Source organism: Struthio camelus, chromosome W (genome assembly GCF_040807025.1).
Source record: "Struthio camelus isolate bStrCam1 chromosome W, bStrCam1.hap1, whole genome shotgun sequence".
Taxonomy (NCBI): domain Eukaryota; kingdom Metazoa; phylum Chordata; class Aves; order Struthioniformes; family Struthionidae; genus Struthio; species Struthio camelus.
In genome coordinates, this window is record NC_090981.1 from 2,140,259 (window position 1) to 2,146,258 (window position 6,000).

General features: G+C 37.1%; 1 protein-coding gene across 1 annotated transcript in view; it reads right to left on the reverse strand.

The window, feature by feature from the left end:
* The window catches only part of LOC104139595 (zinc finger and BTB domain-containing protein 5), a 105,229-nt gene extending 99,511 nt beyond the window's left edge, over positions 1-5,718 (reverse strand). The window contains exon 1 of the mRNA XM_068925880.1: positions 5,701-5,718. The gene's annotated coding sequence lies outside the window, so the exon portion shown is untranslated. The remainder of the gene's footprint in view (positions 1-5,700) is intronic.
* Positions 5,719-6,000: the final 282 nt, after the last annotated feature.

A 6,000-nucleotide genomic window follows, 5' to 3' on the forward strand; every position in this document is an offset into this window, starting at 1 on the left:
GCATGGAGCACCTCCTTCCAAGAATGCATCTCCAGCTGAATCCTCAGCAATGCCCCCTTCCATATGCCTCCTCCGATTCCTCCTCCATTTTCTCCAAAAACACTCTTCTTCACATTTTTCCTCACAAATTGCCTTTTGAGTCCTCCTGTATCTTCTCTCACATCTCCTCCTGCGTCTTCTCACATCTTTCCTTTTGTCTCCTCCTGTGTCTCCTGCCCCTAATGGCTACCATCCTTTCTTAAACATGTTTGAGCAGTTTACTGCTCTGAGAGTTGATAGTACCTCAACTGAGTGTTGACAGTACCTCACTATCAACACTGAGCTCACTGAATATTTCCTCATGATAAAAGTCGTCTTTACATGCTTCTATATCCTCTATGTCTTCATATCGATCAAACATTCTGGAAAGAAAGTAGATCATATCTACAAAAAAAATCCCAAAAGTTCACATCAGTATGATCAAGAACATAAGTCCAAAAGCATCTTCCAAATGTTGCATTTGTTCTTTCTGAAATTAGCAGGAATTATCATGATTAGTCTTAGCACTCTAAAAAAACCAAGCAGACTTACACCTACAAAAGTATCAGTTTTCACAACCACAATAGCAAGAGCTAGTTAAGGCTGCATCTTGTTTTGCATTTTAACCTTAACCACTTTGACTTGTGAAAGTTGTGTTTAATGTGCTCTCAGCATCCTATAACTTTGGTCATTCCACCAACTAGTATTAATTCTGTGCATTTTGCATCTTCTGTTTCTAAGTAATTCCTTATACACAGCTATCTGAAAGAACAGGCAAGCATCATTCATCAATATTAAAAAAAAATAACTTGGAGCATATCTACACCTGGCATACAGAGACACCCAAATTGGTGTTACACAAGCTAACCTTAGAACCAGAAGTGCTAGGGGCTATGGCACAGAGGCACCCAGACAAACTCTGCACAAGCTCAGGTCTGAAGGTAGCATAGCTACAAACCTACAGCTTTCATGTAAACTAATAAGATCAACCCTCTTTGCAGGGCTTTCAAGCTCAGTTACAATGCCACACAAATACAGCTACAATTCTCCTAGACTCTAAGAGGGCATATCCGAAGGCACTGTCTGGACTTATCAATCCAAATCAGCACTAGCTATGAGATCTCTGTACTGCAACCCATTGTGCAGTAATTATCTCCAACCTTTAAAGGCCTTTTGGCATATCTAGGATTAAAGCCCAAATTCCCCTTCTCATTCAGTCAGCAAAATATTCCCTGTTAGAACAAACACACCACAAGACAATATCCAAATCAAAAGGAGAGTATTTCTTAAAAGTTCTCTAAATATCCCCTACAGACAAAGAATTCAAAGGCACTCTAAAGTTACTTTGTCTAATTTAGATGCTAAATTATCTCATTTACATGTAAAGAGAAAGATCTCCCTGTCATATAGTGACTTCATAAGTAAAATGTGTGTGGCATAGACAACACCCTCACAAGAAGCTGGGGAATTAAAACCCCAGAAGGACAAGAATTCAGGAAATATTTTATACAGCAAAATTATTAGCATTTCCCCAAAAGTAAATGTAAATGCAGTTTATACTCAAATTTGAAATAATTACAATCAAATTATAACAGGAATCCAAATAACTTCACTGATATTCCTTTATCAATTTTTCATAATCTCAGAGTACTTTTAACATAAATAAATTTAGTTAAAAATATCCTTGATATAGATTAAATATTTTAAAAGTATAAAAAGCATTGAAATGGATGCACAAATCAGTTATTTTATTCAATTCTAAGATGCATATATTAGATGCATTTCTTGATGAAACCCCATTATGAAATGTTTTCCCCTCATTTTAGATATACTTAGTGCTACCCCCCAACTATAACTTAGAAAATATAAAACCTCACATGTCCAAAAGAAACTCAATCTCACAATGTGGCAAACTTCTTTCTTTACTATACTCTGTCATAGTTTATTTTGTAGCTTTTAAGCTCTTATATCTATATTGGTTTGTTCTAGCAAAAATATGATCTTGCTCCCTTCACATCCCACAATTTTAAGAGTAAGTTTATTAATGTTTACAGATGTGATATTTTAATTAACAACTAACCCTGTAAAAATCAAGATGGAATCTAATGAACAGTAAGAACTCTACAACTGGGACTTTGATAATGATTTTTCTGATCACAGAATTCAACTCATGTCTTTATTGCAGGCTCTGTTGGGCTTACACTACTAGAGTATGTAAAATGACATAATTTAAGCCTACATCCCTCTGACTAGAGAGGGAAAGAGCTTACTGAGTAAGAATGTATAGCCATTAAAAAAAAAAGAACAGAGCTGCTGTTCATGTTTTATGGCTTATCCATTTGTATAAAAAAATTTTTGAGATATTATTTTAGAAATTGTTCATGCTATCAGATTTCTCCCTCCCCTTTAAAGAGAAAGGTCTAACCTTCATTTCTTGGTTGCCCTAAGTCCTATTGAAGCCATTGTGGGCTTTTTGGACTAAAAAAGTCAGACTAAATTCAGTTTTTTGGTTATGAAACAAAGTGGTATGGTCTTGCTTAAGTCCACATATTGATACGCAAGTACACAAATTTAGAACTGTGAGCCTTCCATACTAGTAAATTTGCATAAAGGTAGCATTTAAAGACCATAAAGGCTCCCATTATGCCAACATATCGTATGCACACAAAGAAGGGAACCCCAATGATGACAGATTTGGGTTTGTATGAGCTTTTTGCATTCCTACTATATCAGAAGTCAAAATGAAAAAAACACCCCCCCAAAAGTAAATAACCTAAAAAAAAAAAGCAAATGAGCAGTAGGGCCATGTTTAGAAGCAAGATAGTGATGCTGACTAGAAGGCAGAAACATAGCAGGGAAAAAAGAACATACAAGTTACTCATAGGACCCAAAGTAATTCTCAAGTCACATGCAGAAAGCTGCTTCTTCAGCCACAATACCAAAGTTGCTTAGGACATTCAGACATGATCATGAGTGCAGAGTGCTACGCGTAAGTCAGTAGTGGCTGGCCCATATTTTCCCATGCCATCATTGCTTCACATACCTTGTTTCTCTCTAATACCTATTTCTTTCCTCTGCTTTAACTAGCACTGCTCTTCCTTCTTAAACTTCTGCTTATCTTGACTCAAATTTCATTTGAAAACCTCTATATTTCCCTTTTAAAAAATCCAGCATTGAGTTAAAAAAGCACATCAAAGAGAATATTATTTAACTTTTAAAAGAAAGACTATTTTCTGTCGCAAAGAGAACTTTTCAGACAGGTGCAGTATTCCCTCCACAAATCTTCACAGTGAATTCCAGTACATCTGCAGGAACCCAACCTTCTAAAAGCAGTTGCCAACAGACCTAGTTAGTTTTTCTGATATTACTTAAAACCAGCTGAGAAGCAATAAAACTAAAATGACAATTTCACTAAATGCTTGCGGCAGGGCAGCAACTATTACTAGTAGGAATGAACAGCAGACATTAAGACCTATCAAGAAAGAAAAAGAAAATATATTTATAAAAAAAGATGATTAAAAAGGATAGGGTAGCATACTCCATGAAAAGTCTGGAGATGAAGGAAAGAAAAATCAGTAGGCCTCTATTCCCATGAGAAGGTCTTGGTGCATTAGTGGTCAAATGTAAACAATTCATAGCACAGCACATATTTCCTTATTTCTCTCTCTCTCTCTGTTCAATCCTTGTAGTAATATTAAGTTCAACATTTTATGACAGATGCTGCATTGAAGATAACAACAGCATGCTGTGCTGTTTTATGAGGTAAGGACAAAAATATGAGGATCATCTCTCCATTACCAGGTAGGAACAACAATAAATGGAAGAGAAAGATAGTAATTACCGAATTACCAAATAGAAATTAGCAAAAGTCTCCGCCATTTATTGACTTTTTGAGATTCAGATAACATCAACAGCAGTTGTAGTCTAGTGCAGATTAGAAACCCTCTATTCCATTCTTCATGCTATCCTAAATAAAGGTATGGAACTGCTAAATCAAGGTAGCTTTAAAAAATGCATGTTTAATATAGTAAGATAATATGAAGAGACAGTTTTGCTTTACTTGTTGTGTGCTTCCATAACAAATGTAGTAATATGTTTTTTATTTTGGCTTTCATTCAAAAAGGGCTGCATTCAAAACCGATAACAGAAAAGCAATTTCCTTGCATCACCTAATGTGAAATGTGCAGCCTATAGATATCTAGAGTAACTCCCTGTGTGCACACACTCATTCCAGAATAAAACCATCCATGTATTGAAACATTTTTAAAAAGCTATCATGAGATGAATCCCGTAGTAGCTATTCTCATCAATTTCTATAAAAAGAAGCCCTAAAAGGTACTTATTGTTGCAGTTTCAAGTAGCCAAAAAGTAGATAGAGGGCACCATAAAACTGATCTAATAGTTAAACTGGCTTTGCTGTTACAGTTACATCTGAGGATAGCTTGTATTGCTTCGCAGCAATGTACCAAAATAAGTAAAAAGCAAGGAGAGATTGTGATGTTAATTTACAATCATGTTCATAAAAAAGTTTTTCTCTTCTATAATTTTTTCAACTACAGTGCAAATACATTTAAGGACCAAAAAAGAAGTACATGAATACTCCTTTAATTGCAGCTAATCCCTTGAAGGGGTCACAGGAATGAATCTTGCATACCCAAGTTCTGGCACAACTACTATAAAACATTTCAAGTTTATTCTGAGCCTTTTGAAAAATCGCTCCCTTTTCACAATCCCTCTTTACTGATCTTTCTCATACAACACTGTTCAAGACTGAAACCCACTAGTGACCTAATGTGCATTTTTTTCTTGTGCTAGTTTAAAGATTAAGTTACATTGCAGTCAAACATACACACTAACACAAACGACAAGTATAGTTGTTTAAAAGCAAGTAGCTCCTAAATTTAAGATACTTGGCACCATTAAAAGCTGTAATATTATAATTGGCAAAACTCAGCCCACTTCCACTTTAATAAAAGAAATGGATCCTAGCACATGTTGCATCCCCTCACTTTAAGGTGAATCAAGAGCAAGTAATACAAGCATAAAACTTATACTTCATGTTCAGGAACAGCTACAGGATGTGATTTATTCCTAGTATGAAAGGCAGGGACTAGAAAAGGCTGAGGCAGTACAAAGCACCAGTGCAAACTAAACCAGGCCTAGGGGAAAGTGAGGCAGAGAGAGTAAATTAGGTACAGAAGGAGCTATGTTGGGTTTACAGGAGAGCAAGGTAGTGGAGGAGGACTGCAGATATGCCTGTGCTAGGGCTAAAACAGCATGGATTTAAAGGGGATTAGGGAAAGGCTCCCTTTTTTTTAAAAAAAAAAAAGAGAGAGAACCTGCGGAGACAGGAGGTGCCAGGGCAAAAGAGGGCCATTAAACTGTATATTAAGGGACCCAGTAAATGACCTGTGCAGCAGCAAGGGGTACCTATACTGGAAAAAGAAAAGTGCTCAAAGACGAGGGATCACAAGGGCTGTGCTGGGAGAAGAGGTGAACAGGGTCAGCTGTAAGGGACTGTGCTGGGGGCAAGGGTATAATGCAAAAAACTGGAAGGGAACTAGAAGGTGGTATAAAACAAAAAGCCCCAGAAAATACAGGCAATAGAGACAATAAAGTTCAGAGACAGAAACTAGCAACTACCAGTACCCCCTGCAACCCTTTTCAAACTCACGTACTCACTGTTAACTGCCACCAAACAGTAACAACCAAAACAGCACAGCCCCCGCCCTCCGGACCAAAGCAAGCGCAGCAGAGCAGGCTCCTCCTCTTCCAGTCATGATCACTTCCGATTCAAGCAAACACAAGCACACGGGCACTCAAAGACCACGTGAGTTACATCATCTATATGATGTATCACACTATTTGCCTCACAGACGTACACGGAGTTGTGTTCCTTCTGTCATTTCTCACTGCACTGTGAGGTGCCTGCCAATATTGCTACTAAGAGCTCGCATGAGGAAAGAGAATAAAAGGGGAAAA